The sequence below is a fragment of the Corapipo altera genome, unplaced genomic scaffold, assembly GCF_003945725.1.
Source record: "Corapipo altera isolate COAL_440 unplaced genomic scaffold, ASM394572v1 64, whole genome shotgun sequence".
Taxonomy (NCBI): Eukaryota; Metazoa; Chordata; class Aves; order Passeriformes; family Pipridae; genus Corapipo; species Corapipo altera.
The window spans coordinates 2,903,622-2,925,022 of record NW_020884893.1 but is presented as its reverse complement, the minus strand read 5'-3'; the positions used below and the strand labels follow the sequence as shown (position 1 = coordinate 2,925,022).

General features: G+C 44.0%; 1 protein-coding gene across 3 annotated transcripts in view; it reads left to right on the top strand.

The window, feature by feature from the left end:
* Positions 1–2,342: 2,342 nt before the first annotated feature.
* RIPOR3 (RIPOR family member 3) overlaps positions 2,343–21,401 on the top strand; it is a 52,354-nt gene continuing 33,295 nt past the window's right edge. The window contains exons 1-3 of one of the 3 annotated variants that reach the window (XM_027646271.1): positions 2,343–2,456; positions 7,203–7,280; positions 8,034–8,116. The gene's annotated coding sequence lies outside the window, so the exon portion shown is untranslated. The other 2 variants (XM_027646272.1, XM_027646273.1) reach the window with 2 other exon arrangements.

Here is a 21,401-nt window from a genome sequence, read left to right as displayed (position 1 = left end):
GAGCCGCCATCCCGCACCCCTCACACAGCCCTGAGGAGCCGCCATCCACCATCCCGCACCTCCCAGTCCTGAGGAGCCACCATCCACCATCCCGCACCTCCCAGTCCTCAGGAGCCGCCGCCCCGCACCCGCCGTAGCCCAGAGGAGCCGCCATCCTGAACCTCGCAGTCCTCCCACAGCCCTGGGAAGCTCCACAGCCTCGGCGCCTTGGGGCCGGGAGACCTTGGGCTGGTGCCCTGAAGACCCCAAACCTCTCAGACATTTGGGGTTGGGGATGGACTGGATGATCTCCAGAGATGCCTTACAACCCTAGTGATTCTGTGATCCTATGGGTTTAACGCACAAACTGCACCAGTGTTAGTTACATTAAATAAGTCTTGATGGGGCTGAAGGTTTGAACTCTTCCTCTCCGGATGTGGCTGTACACCTGTCCTGGGCATAAAGGTGTTCATGGAGTTTGCTTTCATTTTAGCCACAAATAGGATGGCAGGATCTGGTAACATGTCAGAGGGGTTGTCCTACGCAACTTTCATTGGTTTAATTCTGAGATTGATAGTTATTTTCATACAGAGGTTGGTTTAGCCACCCTGAGAGAGCTACTGACAAAACCAGTGAGTGGGGGGACCATAAGCACTTTACTCTCTGAATTAGAATGAGTTTCCACTTGTGTATTGGCAAGAAGAAAGCATGTAGATTAATCAAGTTATGTCAACTAACCTTTGAATTACAGTTCTCCTCCCAAATCTGCAAGCCTGATAGAAGAGAACTCCATGTGAGGTATCCTCGTGTAGATATTGTGTGGACGGCTGTGAAGGGAGTTCAAACAACTCCTTGCAGTTGAGGCAGGGCATGAGTGTCTAGTCAGTCCTCAAGTCTCAGCTGGTAATCAGTAATTAAATAAAAAACATCCAGTGCTGAATCACTTTTAAGTCGGTGCTGGTTTTTGTACAGCTCGTCTTAATCCCATCACGCCAAAGGCAAAGGAATTGCAGCTATCACTCGAGCCAAGACAAGCTGTAATTAGCACAGAGGATATTGTTAATAGTTAAGTATAGTTTGCTGTCAGACAGTGTCTAGGCTGATTCAAGTCTTTATCCAGTATGTTTTGGTTTTACACTGCAAAAGGATACGTAGAGAATTCAGCCTGTAAATTTAGATAAAATTGGGATCCTGGTGCAACAGAAGACAGATTACAGCTACGTAAGCAGGACTAGAGTAAAACCTCTTATTCTATCACTTTGTAATTATTAAATTGAAGAGTTTGGACTGCTTTCCATGTCTGTCTTCTACAGCTCTGCTTAATGAGCTGTAGGAAGCACGAAGAAGAGTGGGAGTGACAAGGGAACAGCGACTTCTCTGGGTTTTTAAAGCCGCTGGTTTGCTTCTTTTCTCTTGGGAGTGAGGGAGGAAGGACCTCCTGAAGATGCTTTCTGCTGGGAGCCGTTGTGCAGTTGACTTTATTGGTATAGATTTATGAGGTATCGCCCGAGATAATTTGTTTTCTATTGTGCATTCCTGGCGTGGCTGGAGTGCCATGCAGTGGGTGTGGGAGCGTGCCTAAGGAGGCAGGGCAAATTCACTTCAAGTCACTGGAACCAACCTAATAAAGTGTATTAATCACTGCCTGGCTTTCATCACAAGGAGCTGACGTATGAGGAAGGAATGTGATAAACAATTTGATTTCAGATAAAGGTAGGGAGAGAGGCAGGCTCTTCGTGCCAGCTCTAAAACAAGTTTATAAAGCTATTTTAGTCACAAGTTCTGTGCAACCTGTGATTCAGACCTGATCAAGCTATTCATGGCACGTTCAGTTTCTGTGAGGTTGAAAGACAGGTTGGGTTTCCTAATCTCTGAGCAGTTGGGGAAGTTGATTGGGAGGCCACTTTTTTTCTTTTGTTTGTTTTGGTGTAGAAATTCCATCATTTAAGTCCACCATGAACTATAATGAGATTCTATCATGATGCTTCTTTCCCATCTCGACACTTCTGACAGTTTAAGTGGGATGATATTCCAGACAACCCTCCTGGGGGTTCATAGAATACTTGCAAGAAGAAAGCATAGAAAATTTCTGTCAGCGTATGTTGATTGTACTGATGACCCATCTAAACTTTTATTGTATAGTTCAGGGCTTATGCTGATTTTATGTTTAACACAAACTGTTCTTTGTTTATACTGTCAGTGCCAGCTCAGAGGAGTGGTTGTTGGATTCACTAGATTGTAATCAGATCTTTGATTTGCACTATTTCACACAAAATATTCCCATAAATTAAACATAGTGTGGAGAGGGATGATTACCAGCAATATACCCAAGTAATTGGGGACACCAAGGTGAGAGAAACCACTGAGTTATTTCTGATTTTCTTACCTCTGCAGACATTTTTGCCTTTTATTCTGGATGGGAATGGTGACTTTCATCTGGCTCCAACATCAGACCTTCAAAGGAGGATGTGCTGCAGGTACTTTACAAAATGGGCTGTTTGTCCCAGCTCTGGGGGGGGCTCTGGAACATTCCTGTGATTGTTCTTGGTTTGGGGCTTTAATTGTGATAACCTTGTGAACATTTTTGACAATACTTTCCTAGCAAGTCAAAAGCTGATACCGATACATTAATTTGTACTCTCTGAGGTTTCTAGCTAAAATAATTAAAAACTTTTAAAGCTTTTTCTTCGCCTTCATCTAGGAATCCATTTCTGTTCAATGACTGTGAATTACTTTGAAATTCCTCCTTATTTAAACAGGGCAGTACAGAGCACAGCTGACACCTCACACTTGTATGTAGAGTTTAATGATTTAACTCTTCTGGCTGAAGTGTTTGGAAGAAGCTACACTGGTGCTGAGCTGTACAGGTCAATAGGTAACACTTCAGTGTTTCTTTCCACAAAGCAATTTGTGAACATTTCTTGTTTGGTTTTCCACTACTCACTGAGTATCCCTGGTCTAGAATTTGGAAAAAAAATATGGCAAACCAAAGGAATAATTGTTCCAAAATTTCTTTTAAACGTCTCTTGGTGCAGATTGGAATTTAAATTTTGTCTTATTATCAGAGAATTAGACAAAAAGCTTTTGGAGTAAAGACTTTGCTTTTGTGCTTGCCTGGAAACCATGTTATGGGTGTTTGTGAGGAAAACTATGCCCTCTGCTAGTGGCTTAACCTGAAATAAGTAAGATATTAGGTGCCATCTGCTGAATAATGAGTACTTGTACCTTTTGCTACAAAGGAAACTTTTTACACAGAGTAGTGGTTGATAGATCTTAACATTATTTGTGACTACGTACAGTATGCTTGGAAAGCAAATTACTAGGCTTTGTTGTTCAAGGTAATTTCCTCTCAAACAAGGATAACATTTGAGCTTTAAAGTGAACAAACCACTATGGACTGTAACAGTTTAACCTTTTATAAACATGCAGCTCCAGTTGCACAGCCCCTTGCTGCCCAGCGGGATTGGACAGTCTTGTCTGGAGTCCTCTTGTTCCCCAGGTGTGATGTTTGAACACTTAGTGTTATTTTGACATCACTTAACGAGTTTGTAGCTCACTCATAGGCAAGTTCCTCCTGCCCCCTACTTTGGCAGGTACTGTTTCAGAAATCCAGCATTTGACTTCCTTTTCCTGAGCTTCTCTGCGTGTACCTTCTGTCAGAGTGCTGCAAACAGGGTTGTGCTGAGTCAAACTGCTCTGACAGAAACACGTGAAGGAAGGTCATGGCAGGGCCTGTTCCCTGGTCTGACTGTGAGACAATGAATTAATTTTGCAAATGATTTCAGCATCTAGTTGCAAAAATAACGATAACTTTTTGTAGAATAATGAATTATTGCTTACTGAGATTGAAGAAGGCCGATGGATCCTGGCCTGGATCAGGAACAGTGTGGCCAGCAGTCCAAGGAAGTGATTCTTCCCCTGTACTCAGCACTGGTGAGGCCACACCTCGAGTACTGTGTCCAGTTCTGGGCCCCTCAGTTCAGGAAGGACATTGAGGGGCTGGAGCAGGTCCAGAGGAGAGCAACGAGGCTGGGGAAGGGACTGGAGCACAAGTGCTGTGAGGAGAGGCTGAGGGAGCTGGGGCTGTTCAGCCTGGAGAAGAGGAGGCTCAGGGGAGACCTCCTCACTCTCTACAACTCCCTGACAGGAGGGGGGAGCCAGGTGGGGGCTGGTCTCTTTTCCCAGGCAACCATCAGCAAGACAAGAGGGCATGGTCTCAAGGTGTACCAGGGGAGGTTTAGGTTAGATATTAAAAAGAATTTCTTTACAGAGAGGGTGGTCAGACATTGGAATGGGCTGCCCAGGGAAGTAGTGGATTCTCCATCCCTGGAGATTTTTAAAAGGAGACTGGATGTGGCATCAGTGCCATGGTCTGGTAACCACAGCGGGGTTGGATCAAGGGTTAGACTTGATGATCTCGGAGGTCTCTTCCAACCCAGCTGATTCCGTGATTCTATGAATTATCACTGAATGATCCCCGAGTCACCCGGGGGTGCTCACACGGGCTCAAAGGCCAGTGCTGGAAGCGCCGCGGTGCCTGTGTGGCAGTGCAGACTGGATAGCTTTAGATCTCTGCCGGAGGGGGATCCGGCACCAGGGAAGGGAATCCCGTGGCATTGCCCGTTTCCATCGCACGGGGGAGGCTGTGTCGCGACTGTCGCGATTGTCCGTCCTTGGTGCTGCGGGAGTCGCTGCCGGCAGAGGGTGCTGTGCCCGCGCTGTCCGGACCGGTGTGACCGCAGCGACGGCCATTAATGAGGGCTGTTAATTAAGGCAGCGGCCTTGGCTGGACCGCAGTGCGTCCGGCACAATAACACCGTTCATAACCTCACCTGGATTTGTAATGGACACATGAAATTAATCTTACTGGGGTTTAGTGTATCATTCACAGAATCACAGAATGGTCTGGGTTGGAAGGGATCCTAAAGATCACCCAGTTCCACCCCTGCAGTGGGCAGGATACCTTCCACTGGACCAGGTTGCTCCAAGCCCTGTCCAGCCTGGCCTTGAACAATTCCAGGGATGGGACACACTCATTTGATTTGTTTGATTTATCATTGACTTCTGGCTGAAATGGCTACAGAATATGAACAGGCAGGCATATATACATTCATGTAATAAAGTGCCACTGTTTATTAACCAGATAGTGCTGCTGCAGTGGTAATAAGTAAAACTAGAAAAGTACAAGCCAAGGGAACTAGAAAAGCAATTTGGTTTTTCTATTTATGTCACATTTGGAAATATTGAATCCAGTGATTTCAGCCACTGTCTCAGTGTGTTCAGCTTTTAGAAGATATTTGTTGCTTCTGTTGGCTCTTCTCTTAGTATGTCTCCTGGACTACCGTGAACTATAAACTCCAGCACAGATAGATGCACAAAGAAGGAAAAATAATCATGTGCTTGTAACTCTGGATGTGTGTATTTACAGTTTAGGCTCACTGTAACACACCCTCACAAACTCAGAGCAAATGCTCTGTGCAGGGATGGGTTTGTAATGTGCTCTGAAGTTTGTCGTGTTACAGCAATGAAAATACCTGGTCAGTATGTTGGTAGACTGAGAGATAATCCACTTCTATGCAGATTACTTCACATTATTAACATTTAACCAGCGTTCTAAAATTAAAAAATACAAAATAGAAGAGGGTGGGGTGGAGACACAGGCAAATGTTTGCATACATATTGCTTGCATTAGGAGCTGCAAGAAGAATTATTGTCTCTCCAAGCCAGCCTGGTGCAAAGGATCACAGTAATAGGCCCAACTACTGAGTTATTAGCTATTGCTTTTATAAACAGAGTTATGGTCTATAGCAGCCTTTCTGAAAGTCAGTTTAGTCTGGATGTTCCTGAGAAGGCTGGGCTGGTCTGCTCACAGGGTTTGCTGCCTGTAAATCGGTCCATTTAGAAAACAAACCAAAACTACTTAATTCAGTACTTAAACAATAAAATAATGATTAATCTGATTATGCCAGGACACTGGTGATGCTGAAACACTGAATGTGTAATGCTGTTGCAACCATCCTGAATGCTTTGTTGTGGAATGATCTTTGTATATCGTTGGCGTATATTGATGGATGTTGAGTGGCTGAATTTGTGAAAGGCTTTTGTGAAGTGCTTTGAGGTTCTGGAGGAAATGTACTGGCATTTTTTTTGTGTCCCTTGAGTTCTGAGAGACATCAGAGTGTGTTTTATTTTTTCATTGTAAATATTATAATGGTGCCAGCAATGCAGTATTTACTGCTTTTCATATGCGTGAGAATACTAAACACATGCATTTCTAAAGGAAATTCCAGAAGAATGTGAAACTAGCTTGTAACAATAATTTGTAGGTTTGTGTCCATTGTTTTCAAGAATATGTAAATTGTTACATTATAGAACTCACTTTGAACCCTTCTACATAATTATCTGCACTAAACATCAGTATTCAATTTGGAAAATCTGTAGCCAAGTGTTTTATTAGAATTTCATGGAAAAGGAGAATGTGAACAAAACCATAGAGCAAATGATCTGAAATGCAGTTAAAAATAATGAAAACCAAGCACCAGCCACATAAACACACCAGATGAAGACACAGCAAATGAAGATCATAAAAAATAAACTGGAATAAAAACACATAAAGCCGATCTTCAGCTGAAGTAAACGGGGACATCTGCACTGGGAGTGAGGAAGCCGTGGTCATTTGTGTCAGCTGAGGGTCTGGTCTGTGAATTTGTTACAAGTCTCATGTTCAGGAGGAAATGAGAGTAACAGTAAAGGCTTTTTGGTCAACTGGTTGCATGGGGCTCCTGCAGAGATTTGGTGTTCTGACAAATGTCCTCCTGCAAATCCAGTTAAGTTGATTTAAGGTAGTCCCAGAGTGCCCCACCCTGCTGTGGGGCTGGCACATGGAGACAGGGAACTGCTGCAGCTCCCAGCCCGTGTTCAGTGCAGTGCTGTGCTGCAGGAGCTGCTCTGACACCGTGCCCAGTTGGGGCTGAGCACACACCCATTGCTGACTGTCTTATGGGGCTGGAAAACACGAGCAGAGTGGCAGGACATGTAGCTGCTGCAGTTATAATTGCCAGGGCATCTTCAAGCAGGGATTCTTCAAGCAGTCAGTGTGATTGATCATAAAACCCCAAATACTTGGAAAATCAAGACAAGAGTTAGTAGAGTTACAATTATTAGAGTATATCCTCTCCTTATTTGTACAAGTCCGTGTGTTTGCATCCCATTTGTTTTCCTAGGTACCCCAGCTCTCGTGTCCATGGTGGATCACCACTGCCATTTCCAGTGCTCCAGGCCCCAGCCAGTTTCAAGATGAGGTATGAAACCCACTTTTACTGCATCTCAGCACAGTTCTTTCTAATATATATAAACCCCAAAGCGTCTGAGTCATTGACTCAGCCAACTCCATCAGCCCATCTGTTTTTGTCTCTTATTGCTCTCCCTTTCATGTGTGTCAGTTCCCTCATGCATCTCCTTAAAAACACGTTCAGCTGTGCAAAAGATCTCCCCTTGCCTCTTTCAAGACTTTCCTTTAAGCATGTGCACAGAAAAATATAAATCCTGATCGACTTCATAAAGTACCGCAAAACTAAGTGGTAGCTCTGCCCTAACAGGTTCTTGGATGGGGTCTCTGGTCAACTGGTGCTTTGAGAACTTCAGGTTTGTGTTTTATCCTCCTGAAACAGGATGGGAGAGTCTGCTGTGTGTCCTGGGTGTTGCAGAGCATGGTCAAAGGGGGAGCAAACACTATTAGTAACAAGGTATCGTAAGGGCATGTCCGAATTCCACACAGTCAGCTCATTTTCCCCGTGGGGAGTGTCTGGCTTCCTGTGCTGTCAGTCAGTCAGCACGGGGAAGTGGTGCTAAAAACCAGGGGAAGATGGAAATGGATGAACCACAGTGTAACCCGGGGTGCTCTGCCCAGGGCAGGGACGTGTCTGTGTGAGGTGTTCCGACAAGGTACTGCTCAGGAGAGAGGTGTGAGTGTGGGGGTGCCTGCGGGGAGATGAGGAACGGGGAGATTCCAGCCTGCTTTCTGTATCACAGCTTTCTTTACCTCTTTGTGCCAGGATTGCCTGGAAGGTGTCTAGAAAGCCAGCAGAAGGCAGCCCATTCCCGAGGAACAGTACCTGCCTGCAGAAGCGAGAAGGAGGTCAGTAGTGGGTGCAGCAGGAAGGACTCAGCAGGCTTTGGTCAACAGAAAATAAGAGAGCAAATTACATCTCTTCAGTCCTAGAAAACCTCTGGGAGGGTAGGATGGTGAGAGGGAGGAGGCAGAAGGAAAAGGAAAGATGATGATTAGGGTTGTATGACTGACGGCTGTAAGGGGAGGGAACCTTTAAAGGGATAGTGAAGAGAGAGTGTGGGGTAAGGGCAGAGGAGGAGTGAGCAATGGATGGGGAAGATGGGAAAGGCGGGAATCTGGGCACGGGAGAAAAGGCCTGAGAAGAAGTGAAGGCGTAAGAGTCGGGGGGCAGGGGAACGGAGGAATAAACGGCGGGGGGACAGGGACGGGTGTCCCCGCGTGTGATGCCGGTTTGTTGTTGCCCTGCGGCGCTGTGGGGCCCGCAGTGGAACAGCTGGAGCGAGCGGGAGGGCGCCTGGGATGCTCCTGATTAATAGCAGAGGGTCCGGGCCGTGACCGCCGGCTCGGCATGTGCTGGAGCCGCGCGGCGCGTTCCCAGCCCCCCTGCCAGGATGAGGGGGGTCGGAGGGAGGGAAGGAGGGAGAGAGGGAGGGAGGGAGGGAAGGGAGGAGGAAGGCAGAGGCAGCGAGCGGGACGGGGCCATCGGCATCCAGCGGCAAACAAGCGCTCCGAAGCCGCCGCTTCCTGGAAGCGGAGCCCAGCTGGGCGACAGGCGGCGGCGATAAGCGGCGGTATCGGGGCCGTCCCGACGGGCCCGGCCACTCCACCACAGCCGCCACAGCCGCGGCGGCAGCGGGGCCGAGCCGCGCTCCGCACCCGCCGGCAGCGCAGGTAGGACGCACCTGGGGCACCGGGAACGGGGCAGGGGCACGGCCGGAGCGCCGTCCGGGCACCCGGGACGCGGGTCCGGGACGTGCAGGGCAGCGCGGGGACACCGGCACGGTCTCGGTAGGTAAGAGCTGTGGGGCACCGAGAGGGGACAGGGCAAGCACCTATGGGGGGGCATGGCGGTCAGCTGTGGGGAGATACGGTCACCTATGGAGAGGCTATTAGTAATAGGGGATGGGGGGGATGCGCAGTCGCCTGTAGGAGGACATTGTCTGTCACCTGTGGGGGGATGCAGTCACCTCTGGGATGGATGCAGTCACCTGTGGGGCGGGTGGTCTCCTGAGGAGTCTGCAGGCATCTGTAAGTGGACAAGCTGCAAAGGATGCCGATATTCCCACAGAGACTGCACCGGCACGAAGAAGTTTGGTAGCTTTTTATCCGGGGTAAAGCTGTTCACACCAGGAAACAACCGGGGAGCACCTGGCTGGAACAGGTGGAACAGTGAGAGCAGCAGGACAATGCCATCCTGTAGGGTTTGTGTTTTGGAGGTGTCATTGCATGGGCTGGTTGTATTTTAGTTAACTCTTTTTGTCTGTGCGGAGATTACAGTTTATTTGCTCATAAATACGAATTGAGGGTTTGGGTCACAGCCCAGTTACATTTTGATTCACACAGAGTTTAATTTCCCCTTTTAAAAAGTGTTTTAAATAAGTTGGGCCATATGGAAATAGAGTTGTTCATCGACCAAAGAAACTTGAAGGAATTTGAAAAATAAGGTTACATATTTCTTGAGCCATTTCTTTAGTGTTGAACCAGCACCAGCACTCAGACTCCTGATTCAGTCATTTCCTTTGTTGGGATTAAGACCTAATCCGTCTATACCTGTGTTTTCACAGCTGTAAAATGGGAGCTACACCTATTGATGAGGTGCAGTGCATATACTCATGTTGAGTGGAGAGGTACATCTAAGAGAGATGCAGTGGCTAAAGGAATGTGTATAGGCAAAACTCCTTCTCTGTTGTGTTCCTTTGTAGTGCAGTTGATCCCTTCCATGCTTCTTCTCTGAATTCTGCAGAGTGAGTGACATAAGCACCACGTGTATTAGTGCAGGAAAAGCTGCACAAAACCTGCCAAAATGGGCTGGAGCTGCCATTGAGTGGCAGGTCCAGCCTCTTTGTGCCCCATATCTGGAGAGAGACATGTGAGATCCAACACATGTGATCTGGTAGTGAACAACTAGCTTGGTAAAATTTTCCTGCAGTTAGAGTCTGGATACTCTTCAGAGGAATGAAAGGGCTTCCTTGAGGTGACAGGTCCTGCATCCCGATCTGGTGCTCCACTCTGGAGTCAGTCAGGAGCTGCAGGGGAGCAGTGGTGTTTCTGTCAAGAGCACAGAGCCAGAACCATGGAGATATGGGCCAAACAGTGAGTTATGTAATGGCATTCCCCAAAGGGTAGTGTAAAGATGAGATGATTTCCTTCTGTCAAGACAAAGAGCAGCTGTACAATCGCTCTACAACGTTCTCTCTAGCCATAAGTTTCTTAGGAGCAATCCAGGCAGGGCATTGGGACCCTGTAATATCACATCTACCAACAGCACTTTATTGCCTTCCACAACTAATTCCTTCACAAATATTCCTTTGCAATATCCTCATAAAGAGCCTCAGAAGTGGAATAGAGCCACTATGGCCAGAAAGGGAAACCAGACTCAGTCTGTGGGGAGGGGAAAGTTATGATCTTACTGTGTGTCTTTCTCAGGGGTTTGAGGAGTGATAATGTGGAGTTACAGAGCACCAGGACAAAACAGAGATTCTGGCTATAGCTATAGGAGGTTATACAAGACAAATCAAGGGAGGGAGAACTGTCTCAGAAGGCTTATTAATTTGTTTCATTTGGATGAAATAAATAGAAAGACTGGAAGTGAAGGAGATATTTTATGTCTAATAGTAGGTTTAATATTAGTTAAATCTGCACTCTTGATCTTAGCCAAAAGGCTGAAAAAGAGGGAACAGACAGAGCTGAATTATCCAGACTGTTATTGCCCAGAACTGGATTTTTGGAAGGTGATTGGCTGGTGACAATCCAAAATTATACAGACAGCAAGTCGTGCAAGGGCCATCAGCCAGCCTTTAATGGCTACAGGTGCTCAGGCCCTGGCTTCTATTCCCATCCTCAGATGCTGCCTCCGGAAGCACCAAAGGGACATACATATTTATGAAATACCAGGTTTTATCCACTTTTTTCAACTTTTCCATTTCTGTTGCCAGTTTATTCTCCCTGAGGACAGACTGCTTTAAACCAGTATGTCTTCAAAGGCAGAGTGGCTGAAAACCATAATTTTTATTCAATTCAACTTTTTAGGGCAAAACTTGGTTTTCAGCCAGTCAAGGCGTTTAATCATTAGTAATTTAGAAGGTCAGAACACCAAGATGATGTTGTGTTCTTTGTCACTAATATAGAAATACTTAAAGTGCAGTTAGCAAATAGATTTATATGTAACTACTCCAGATTTGAATTTAGCTGTTTCAAATTAAATAATAAAAATTGGTTTATGGAGAACTTAAAGTGCAATTATTATTGGAAAAGTAACTGTGTCAGTGATACTTTGTTATTCATCAGATATGTTCTTTCCATGAATTCATCTGCTTGATGAAGTAGCAAAAATCCACTTCCATTATTTTTTTAACTCTTGTTGCTACAGGCTGAGTTCAGGGAATACTGCAGCCCTTGGAAATTGCCCTGGCCCTTGGATCGTGAATTATGTCCATGACAGAGTTTATATTTTGAGATGTCAGTCTCAGTTGCATGGTAAAATAACCATAATAACTTGCATTGGATTACAGTCATGCAGTGTGATTTAAGAGTTGAGACTGACTTTTCAGAATTATTAGTGACTAAAAACCTGTTCATTTGTTGACTCAGCAAGCTGAATTGGGGCTGTAATCTTTTATTCTTGTTTTTCTTTCCTGTCTCTACAACTAAGTTGTTCAGATGACACATCCTGAGATTGCTGATGTGCTCAAGCTGTGATGTCCAAGACTTACATCAAGCATCCATAGGTTCCTATAATTTCAAGTAAGGCCAGTAAAATCTATTGGTCCTGAAGAACTTTGAGAGCCCGGGGCTACATATTTTGGGAAGAATTTCTCCATGGAAATGGTGTCCAGGCATTGGAAGGGGCTGCCCATGGAGGCGGTGGAGTCCCCATCCCTGGAGGTGTCCAAGGATGTGGCACTCAGTGCTCTGGGCTGGGTGACAAGGTGGGGATCGGGCACAGCTTGGACTCAATGCTCTGGGAAGGCTTTTCCAGCCTCAGTGATTCCATGATTCTGGGAGGGGTGACTCCCCACAGGGGCAGCTGAGTTTAACAGACCCTCCAGGCCTTCTGTGCTCCTGAAATACCGTCTGTGAAATGGTGATAATCCAGCAATGTTCACGTAGTGCTGGGGGATGATAAGAAATCAGCATCAATCTTTCTCCATTCCATGGGGAGAGTTATGTTTATGATTAGGGAATGAACCTTGGTCCTCTCAGCTGAATATTTCCCTCACTTATCTCACATGGTAGGAACAGCAGTAGCAGAGCACTCATCATTTTATTGAAAAAACCCTGGCTTATAGACAGCGTGTTTGCCATGAGAGTTTTCTCTAACCCTTGTTGAAATGTTTTAAAACTTGTAATTTTAAGCTATGCATAAATGTCTGTAGCTGATGTTCTGTGAGCCTGTGAAGGCAACAGGGGTGACCTGATTACGTGTGTTCACAGATCTCTCTCTGCCTCACATTCTTGCAGACCAGAACAACAACATAACTTTCTTCTTTCAGGATAGTTAATGGTCTGGCCCAGAATTACAGCACCAGATGTGTTGCCACAGAAACAATTTAAAGGGAGAAGGAATTGTGAGCAAATTGTCTTTCTCGTGGAAAATGTTTAAGAGCCTCCCATTGGTTTCCATGTGTCTGTCTATGTGTGTGCACAGCAGAGAAGAAGGGACAGTTTTGCTTCTTATTTCATACATCTGTTAGTGGTTTAAAATGCTGTATACAGGGCTGAAAATTGAAAAATATTCTGTTATGGGCATGACTTACGTACCTCAGAGACGTTTTTTATTAAATCCTGACTCATTTCTAGAAACTTTTGCCTTGAAAAATGTGCAGTGTGCTATCTGATTTACTTACCTCCACTTGCAACATGCTTTGGAAAATAATTCCAGTAATAGTTGTTTCTGTGAAAGTAAGGAAACATTTGACTTTATAAAGTTATCCCAGATTTTGATGCTGGGAATTAGTATCACATTTTACTTACTACAATTGACATGCTGATGAAAAGAGGGAATGTTTACAGGAAATATTTTGATTTAATCTTGCCTAGGAAGCCTTAAAGTAGCCAAAGCCCTGGATTTTAGCTGGCATTTCTTTTTCTCAAAATAGTGGATACTCTATTAAACATATTCCTTTCTCAACTATTGTGAAAATATTTGTCTGAACAAAATGCAACGTGAATTACCTTAATATGTCTTTTTGACTCTTTTGACCACATCTTTATCCTACAGTTTTGCATTTTGTTTGGGGACAGTAATGAGCAAAACACCCAGGAAGGCCCCAGCCTTGGGAAAATTTAAAAAAGACCAACATTCACACATAAGAGATTTGTTTCCACAGTTCCTTGCCATTCATGCATTTGGGAGGTCTTTCTCCCTGCAGATTTTGAAATGCTGCTGGTTGTGGAGTTGAAGGAGACACAGTTGATTTATCTTATCAAAAGCCAGGGTGAAGTTTGTGTCTCTCTAGAGTGATGGGAAGATTTTGCCATAAGCATCTGTATGTACAAGATGCCCTGTGATTTGGGAGGGCAATGGACACACAATGTTATGCTGAGAAAGCTTCTCTTCCTATTTGTTTGTTCAGTGTTTCCCACTGTGGGATTTATGGTTATTAAATCTTTTCCCATATAGCCATCCTTTTAAATGCCCATCATTTTGGAAATACACAATTTATTCCCTTTGTTACTCATTTTTATACAAATCTGGCATCTTCACTTTTCCATTGATGAAAGTTGTTTCTAATAGAAATATCAGAGTATACCCAGGTATCCTGGAGTTAGGAGCAGTTACTTATGGAAATAGTTCTACTTTATTTCAAGTGTCCTACAGAGCAGAGTGGTGGTTTGCAGTCTCTCAGCTCTGGAGCTCGGCTGGGTGCCATGTCCCACATTTGAGTTCTGGCAGGTTCACAGGCATGTACATCACCAAACAAGATCTGCCAGGCCGATAAGGAGTTCATTTCTCTCTTACATTCCTTATTCAGGCAGAACTCCAACCCTGGGTGTGGAAGGAATGCAGAGCTGGGCCTACAGCTTGTGCCTGCACAGGTTAGAAATGAACTTCCAGTGTAAAATGGGGATCGGAATCTGCATCCATGTTTTGCTCCAAGACCGCAGATATTTGCATCCAGGATTCTGCTTTGGGTGCTCTTTGGGGAGTCCTTATGTTTACAAGCTGATCCAAATGTCCCCTTAATTAGTTCACATCTCTTCTGTTTGATCCCATGAGAAGGTAGGCTGGTCTTTCCTTGGGCGGTAGAGCTTTCCCAGACAGAGACTGTAAACTGGAAATATAGGTACTTGTAATTTTCTTAAAAACCTCCTTTGGGCTGAAATGTCTTGGGCTTGGTTTCAATCCAATATTGAATAAGACTGGAAAGTCTGAATAACGTCAGTTTAGCTGTATTGGAGTTATTCAAATGCATTTTGAAACTATGTACTTTCTACTTACGCTTTTCCATAATTCTCTGCACTTATATAACCTGTGTTTTATTATTTAAATTACCAAAGACTTGAAGAGGGAAATATAATTTTCCAGTACTGGGCCTGAACAGATAAACAGAGAGGCAATTCAAAGGCCTCAGTGTGCTTTAAAATCTGAATGTTTACTGCTTTAGTGTTGGCATGAATCGGTTTGTATTTCTACTAGTGCAGAAAAACCCCCGTGTCAATAACCTTCAGTTCACCCAGGCACTGAATTTCTGCAATTCTTCCATTACATAATTGAGATTTTATGAAAAGGGTTTACATTTCTCCAGAATATGAGCAAGGATTTTGTTTGATGAGATCTGTAAAGTTAAAATAGTAGGCCAGGGGTTTTCCAAAAGAACTGACACCCAGAGATATTCCGAAAGCACGTGCAGCTGTTGGAGCAATCATTACACTGCAGCGTATGGATGTGGCTGAGACCTGATCTCTGCCCAAAGTTCCAAGGCTTTTCTAAAGTTTTGAAGGAAGCTGATTTGTAGGAAGTTGGTTACCTGGTTTTTACAGTGGAAGACAAGAAAGAGCAGGTCAAATGGCTGGCTCATGTCTGAAAATGCCTGGTTTGATTCCATGTGTAACACCACGGCCTTGGGTACCTTTGTTGTATCGATACATGTAACCACACCTTTGTGTGTGCCTTTACAGTGCTTTCAGTGCAGCAGCATATGCCCAGACTCTATGGAAATCTGTCACTAGGCCTTTGTTACTCATTGTCTGAACTGGAACCCACACAGTGATCCCGAAGGTAATGCCACCTTTGAAGAGTCCTGGCATGTAGAAAGCTGACGGGAACTACTCCTTCAATTAACCACAACTGCCACGAGACAATAGAGCTGGCCTTTGTGTAACTCTGCTGAACTCACTGGAGCTTGTTCCCAATTCCACTGAGGCCCAGTTGTGCCTCTCCCTTTTTCTGAAGGGTTCACATGCCAATGTGTTGAGCAACCAGTGTAATTTAACAAATAGAGAATTTAAATAACCTTAGAAAATCACAGGCATCCCTGCTGCCTGCAAACAAACAGCAGAAGTGCAAAACATTTAGGTAGCAGTCCAAATTATCTCAAAATTACCTGAGCTTGGGTTCTTGAAGAACAAACCCACAACTGTAAGGAGTTCATGCTCTGCAGGAGAAGGCTTAGGATGAGAGCATATACTGCGTGTTCTGGTGAGACCTCCAGTCCAGACATAATTTCTGTGTCTGTTTTCTTCAGAGCTGTAGGAAACATGAAGAATCTTTCCTCACTTGTGTATGAGTTTGACTGCTTTTAGATTCATTTAAAGCAATAAGTGAGTATACTTTGACCTGTAATTGTCAAATTATCTTTACACTACAGTAAAACTGTCTCTCACTGTAAATATCTCTCGAGTGAGCCAAGTCATATGGAGCAAAACACCATTTTTCTATTAGAACACTGAATGCAGTGAGTGCCATTGCTGCTGTAACTGTGTCAGAATCTGGATTTAATTCTGGACCTGAATTAGTGTATTGTTGGAATCACTTGTCAACATGTTTTTGTATCTGAATGGCCATTTCTGAATTTTGAAGATCACCCAAGAGTGACTTTCTGCCAGAAGTTCTCTGGCCTGTGTATTCTCAATGGCAGTTCTGTGGAGGATCACAAATGTGAGTTCATGAGATCAATGGTCCATGTGCTGATGGTTGGAGGGTCAGATTGCAAGTGTGGGAAAGCTGCCAGGGGACAGAGAACATCCCAGGAACATCCTGTTCTACCTCCTGCCTCTCCAGCCAGCCATGGTTCCTGGTTAATGGGCAGGCTGGTCACTGCTCACAGCAGCTTTCAGCATTTCAGACACTGCTGCCATCGGTTCAGGCCCATCTGGCAGGATGCTGAGGATTATCTTTTACAAATCAGGCCTCTCTGATGCCAAAAAGGCAGATCAGTAACATGTAATGCCTTTGATATCACTGGAGTCATCACAATACTGAGATTTAACTGGTTTGCCTGTGCGTTGTCCTGAATTTAATGTTCTTCACTGGTGTTCTCATCCATTACCAGGACTCCTTAAATTATCAGTCAAGAAGGAGTTGGACTTGATGATCCCTGAGGGTCCCTTCCAACTCAGGATGTTCTCTGACTCTATGATTAAGCAGTGTGAGTGTGGACAAGGCATTTGACCATCCGTTTCTGTGTTCCATCTCTGCAGCTCCAAGAACAATGCAAAGCTGTCACTTCCCTCCACACCACATTCTGAAGGTGGCTGTTGTTTGTCCTCATTCTGTTGGGGCAGCAGGAGCTGATGCACTAAGGATCAGTATGTTCAGTGAACTCGTTGATACTTTGAGTCTTGGGTGAGAGTCTTCACACTCTTGAGTCAGTGTGTGCATTAGGATCACAATTCACTCCTGCCATGTTGGAAGGAAACTAGGAGAACTTTCTTATGGGTTTTGTCCAGAGGCACAACCTTACTCTGCAGGAGTGGCCTCTGATAATTGGCTCATGGGTAAGTAATAGGGTTCAGGTAATATAGACTAAGTCAATTTGCATCACAAAAATAAGTCCTGTTTTATGAGGCAGGGAGGACTTACACACAGATTTTTTTTTAAGAACTGGGAACTGTAGTTCTGCACTTGCCAGGCAGCCACACTAACCTTTGTTCTGCACTGCTTAAATGTAGTACTGCTGTAAGTTTGTCTCAGTTGAGGGTTTTTAATGATGTGGACAGATGGCATGAAAAGCTTCTGCAGCTACATTGGCATGGCAGTGTTGCAGGCTCATACACTGAACCCCTTCCCCTGATGCTTCACAGCAGCATATCTGCACCAGCCAAGTCCTTGTAGTGTCTGAGCCACCAGTAACAGGCCCCTCTCTCCAGCTGTCTCCATGACAGATTCCTGCCCTCAACTGATTTGGGTAAGGACTGTGAAAAATGGATTCTTCTACTATTGAGCCTGCATTAGCAAAAGGTGCATGTGTAGAAATACATATAAACTATAGTTCTAGTGCACAGCAAACTTCTGCATGTGTTAGTCCTCCTTGGTTTAGGTCTGAGGGACAGTTCTAACTGTGCTGATAGAAAGCACAGTCTTGCCAGGTTGCTGCATTCATTCTAGGGGAAGTTTTGTAGTCAACACCAGCAATATTTGGATAGCAGTGAGGTGCTCGTAGTACAGATAGACAGTGTTCACAGTGAAGGATTTTTCATGATCTGTAGGCTGTTAATACCTTTCAGACTGTAGTAGTTGTTTTAAACCAACAAAGCTTTCTTGTGTAATTGTGTAGATCTGTGTTTCAAAGTTTCTGGCATGGCTGTGAGCACTAAGAGGAATGTGAAATAATGAAACCCATACAGATACAGCTATGCTGGCTAAACACCCCTATAAGAATACTCCTTTTGCCAGGATTGCCTGTGTCTTTAGGGGAGGGAGGTAGAAACAAACTGGCAGGAGACCTCAGTTCTTTCTTCTGTTGGAGTTTTTTTTGGTACTTACACATAGATGCTGAGTAAACCAGTCCAAGGTCTAAGAAAAACTCCTTGTGATGCTGAAAAGTAGGAAACACTAAGCAGATGTGTTAGTTGCAGTAAAAGCTTTGAGTCCTCAGGGAACAAACAATTGGGTTCACAGTCTTTGAAGGAGTCTGAGACAGAGCTGATTGATTTTTTTTTTTTGTGCACAGAGCTGAAATGCATTTTCATGAGTGACTCTTGCCGTGTTTGTCGATGATATTCACAACATTTCAAGGGACCTTAAAACTACATTAACTTTTGGCCTAAATGTTGAAGTGGTTTGATCTTGACTGATCCTGCTGAGCAGCTCCTACTTAGCACTTCCATTTGCTGCATTTTTTTTCCAGTGAGTAGCTCTGGTGTGCTTGGGCTGTGTGTAGTAGGGGGGCCTGGCATTTCTAGGAATCTCTTATCTCTGGCAGAAGTCTTGTTACTGTCAGTTATTGATAAGTGGGAAGGTAAACATGTGGCTGATTAGACAGTGCCCCTTCAATGGCTGAGCACCAGTCTGATTTCATTGGACACAGTGATCCTCCAGAGAAAAATTCTTCTACCACTAATTAATATATAAAATTATTTTTACTGTATGATTTTGATTATAACTTACCTACTTCTTGCTCCCTTCTAATGTAGAGGGGTTTTTTTTCTTGTTTATAAACTTGAGTATATTAGAGATATCATTTCCTGGTCTTGCTAGAAATTCTGCTGAAATAAGTATGGCAACTATTTAACCTTTAAAGAATATGAAGAGGGAGTTTTCACATGACCAAAGAGATTCCTTCTATTTGCTGACTGTGAAATATTTGAATTAAATAGCAATAACAAAAACACAGGGCTGAAGAAAGGAGGTTTACAAAGGCCAAGGCAGATCTGCAGTCAGTTATTCTGATGGAAGGCACCACCACTCTCCTTTGGAGATGTGTTGTCAGAACTGGCTTTGTGAGCTCTCTCTACCCAACTTGCAAGAGAATAACTGCTTTAGAAAAACCACTTGAAACAGTTGTCTTTGCTAAGATGCCTTCTTTAGGCTGGAATAGATTTAAGAGGCACTCCATGAAGTTATGAGCATTGTAGATTATGGGTATTTCCTGGGCAGATGATGTCCAGAAGTAAGTACACAAGTTTGGCTCTTGTGATTTTATAATTTTCAGAGACTATTGCTGTAATTCTTTTTAGGCTTGAAACAAAGCTGTCTCCTAGGCAGGACCAGACTGACAAAACTTGACTATCTGGTTTAAAAGTAAATGTGGTCCAGTTTAGGCTGCATTTTGCTTAACTGCTCACTTCACCATTTGTATCCCAGTACACATTAGTGTTTCAGCTGTTTCCAAAGCCATCTCCTTTTGAATGTTTAATATCTAAGAACCAATTAGTTCCATTTTGTTTTCTTTGGATAGTTTGCAATTAAACATTCTTTCAAGTTGGCTTTATTTAGCTAATTCTGTCACAAAAATAAGCTCTGAGGGAATGAAGAGAAGTTCAAGCTAGCCAATGTTTATTTTTATTATTAATAATTTATATTATGGTGGTCCTCAGGGGAACTAGGGCCCCACTAAACCCAGTTTCCTCTGCATGTAATGACTGTGTCTCACAAGCCTCTTTTTTGCTGCTGTGGCTCAGTGCAAGGAACCCCCTCTATGCCACAAGGAACCTACTGATGAAGAGCACAAAGACAAATCAAGAATCATTTTTTTTTTTAAAGAAGCTTAAGATAGGAACCAGAGGGAGACTTTGATGCATCTTTTCTCTAGAAAGCCACACTAATGCATTTTTCCAGTTGGAGTGCCAAATGATGACCTCAAAGATCTTGTTCATCATGTCATGGCAATGCTCCCAGTGACTTTGCTGGGAGCAAGATTGGGCAGAGAAACGATGGTCCTAAAAACCTTTCTGAACTAGCAGCAGGAGACACTTTGTATTTTAAAAACACACTGAAGGGCAAAGTTAGTTTAAAAATGTTCGTGTTCAGTCAGATTTCTATTAGAAGGTATGGTTTTCACAGCATCTGATCCTCAATAATTAGTTTACTTTATGTTTTGCAGAAGTCTTGAAAGAAGCAGAGTCCTTTCACACCTGCCAAATGCAAAGGTGACACAGAGCCAAACCCTGGGCTTCTGTACAGAGACTGGTTTGAACAGAGTTGCACAGTTCACATCCCCTGAGGCTCTGCCTGCTCTCTGTGGGACTCTTGTGTGAGTTAAAGGGTAGAACTGACACTGGGATGAACAGGCCTTTGGGGTGGAAGTGCCTTCAAGCCAGTGCAGAAGTGCAAACTTTCCTCATCAGTGGAATCTCCATCCTCCTCCCCTTCCTTTATGTGGAAGCATGGAGTCTTTGCAGTACTCTTTCCATAATTCCAAAGTCAAAACCTAGACAGAAGTTTTCCTGACCAGATTCCTGTCCTCATTAGTTCAGTTGAAAGGGGGTCAGACATCTGGTTCCAAGTACAGCTCTGTGCTGAGTATGTAGGGCTTTTTCTTTCCAGAGAAAAAATCCCTAAATCTGGCCATTTAAGACAAAAATTTTATAGGAGCTAAAGTTGGGCTGTGCAAAGTTCACCTCGTTAAAAACAAGCCCAAACCAAATAAAAGCAGAGAATAACAGCATAAAAAATGTGGGCCCTGAATGTCAGAGCATGCGTGTTAGGAACTGGTAAGAAGTGAAGGGGAAAGTACAGATATATCCACATATATTCAAAGTCCTTTTTTTTTTCCACAAGTAAGTTTACATGCTTGTGGAGTGTCTAGAGAAAGGGAACATCAGTGCAGAACACAGTGTTAGGATTGCTATGACAGCTACCCTAATTTGTTAGAAAATATAATGACTTCAAGCCTGTGTTAGAAGATACTGAGTAAATTCAGCCTAGATAAAATGTTCCAACACACCAAGTCATTTTTTGACTCTGCAGTTGTTAGCTGGCCAATGAGAGACATTCTAAATTGTCTTGAGTTTGCTATCTCCTTCTAAAAAATACACCTTTTTTCATTATCTTAAGATAAGTACCAAGATTCACTAGCCAGGTCTGGAAATACTGACTTTGAAAGGAACTAACTCTATGTCTACTCAGCACTTAAGAAATTATTTGGCTTTAAAGCATAATCCTTTTGTCTCACCTATTTCCCTCTTTTATGACATTTGGTATACTCTTCCTCTTTTTCCAGTGTTCTTTGGGATACTGATCCTAACT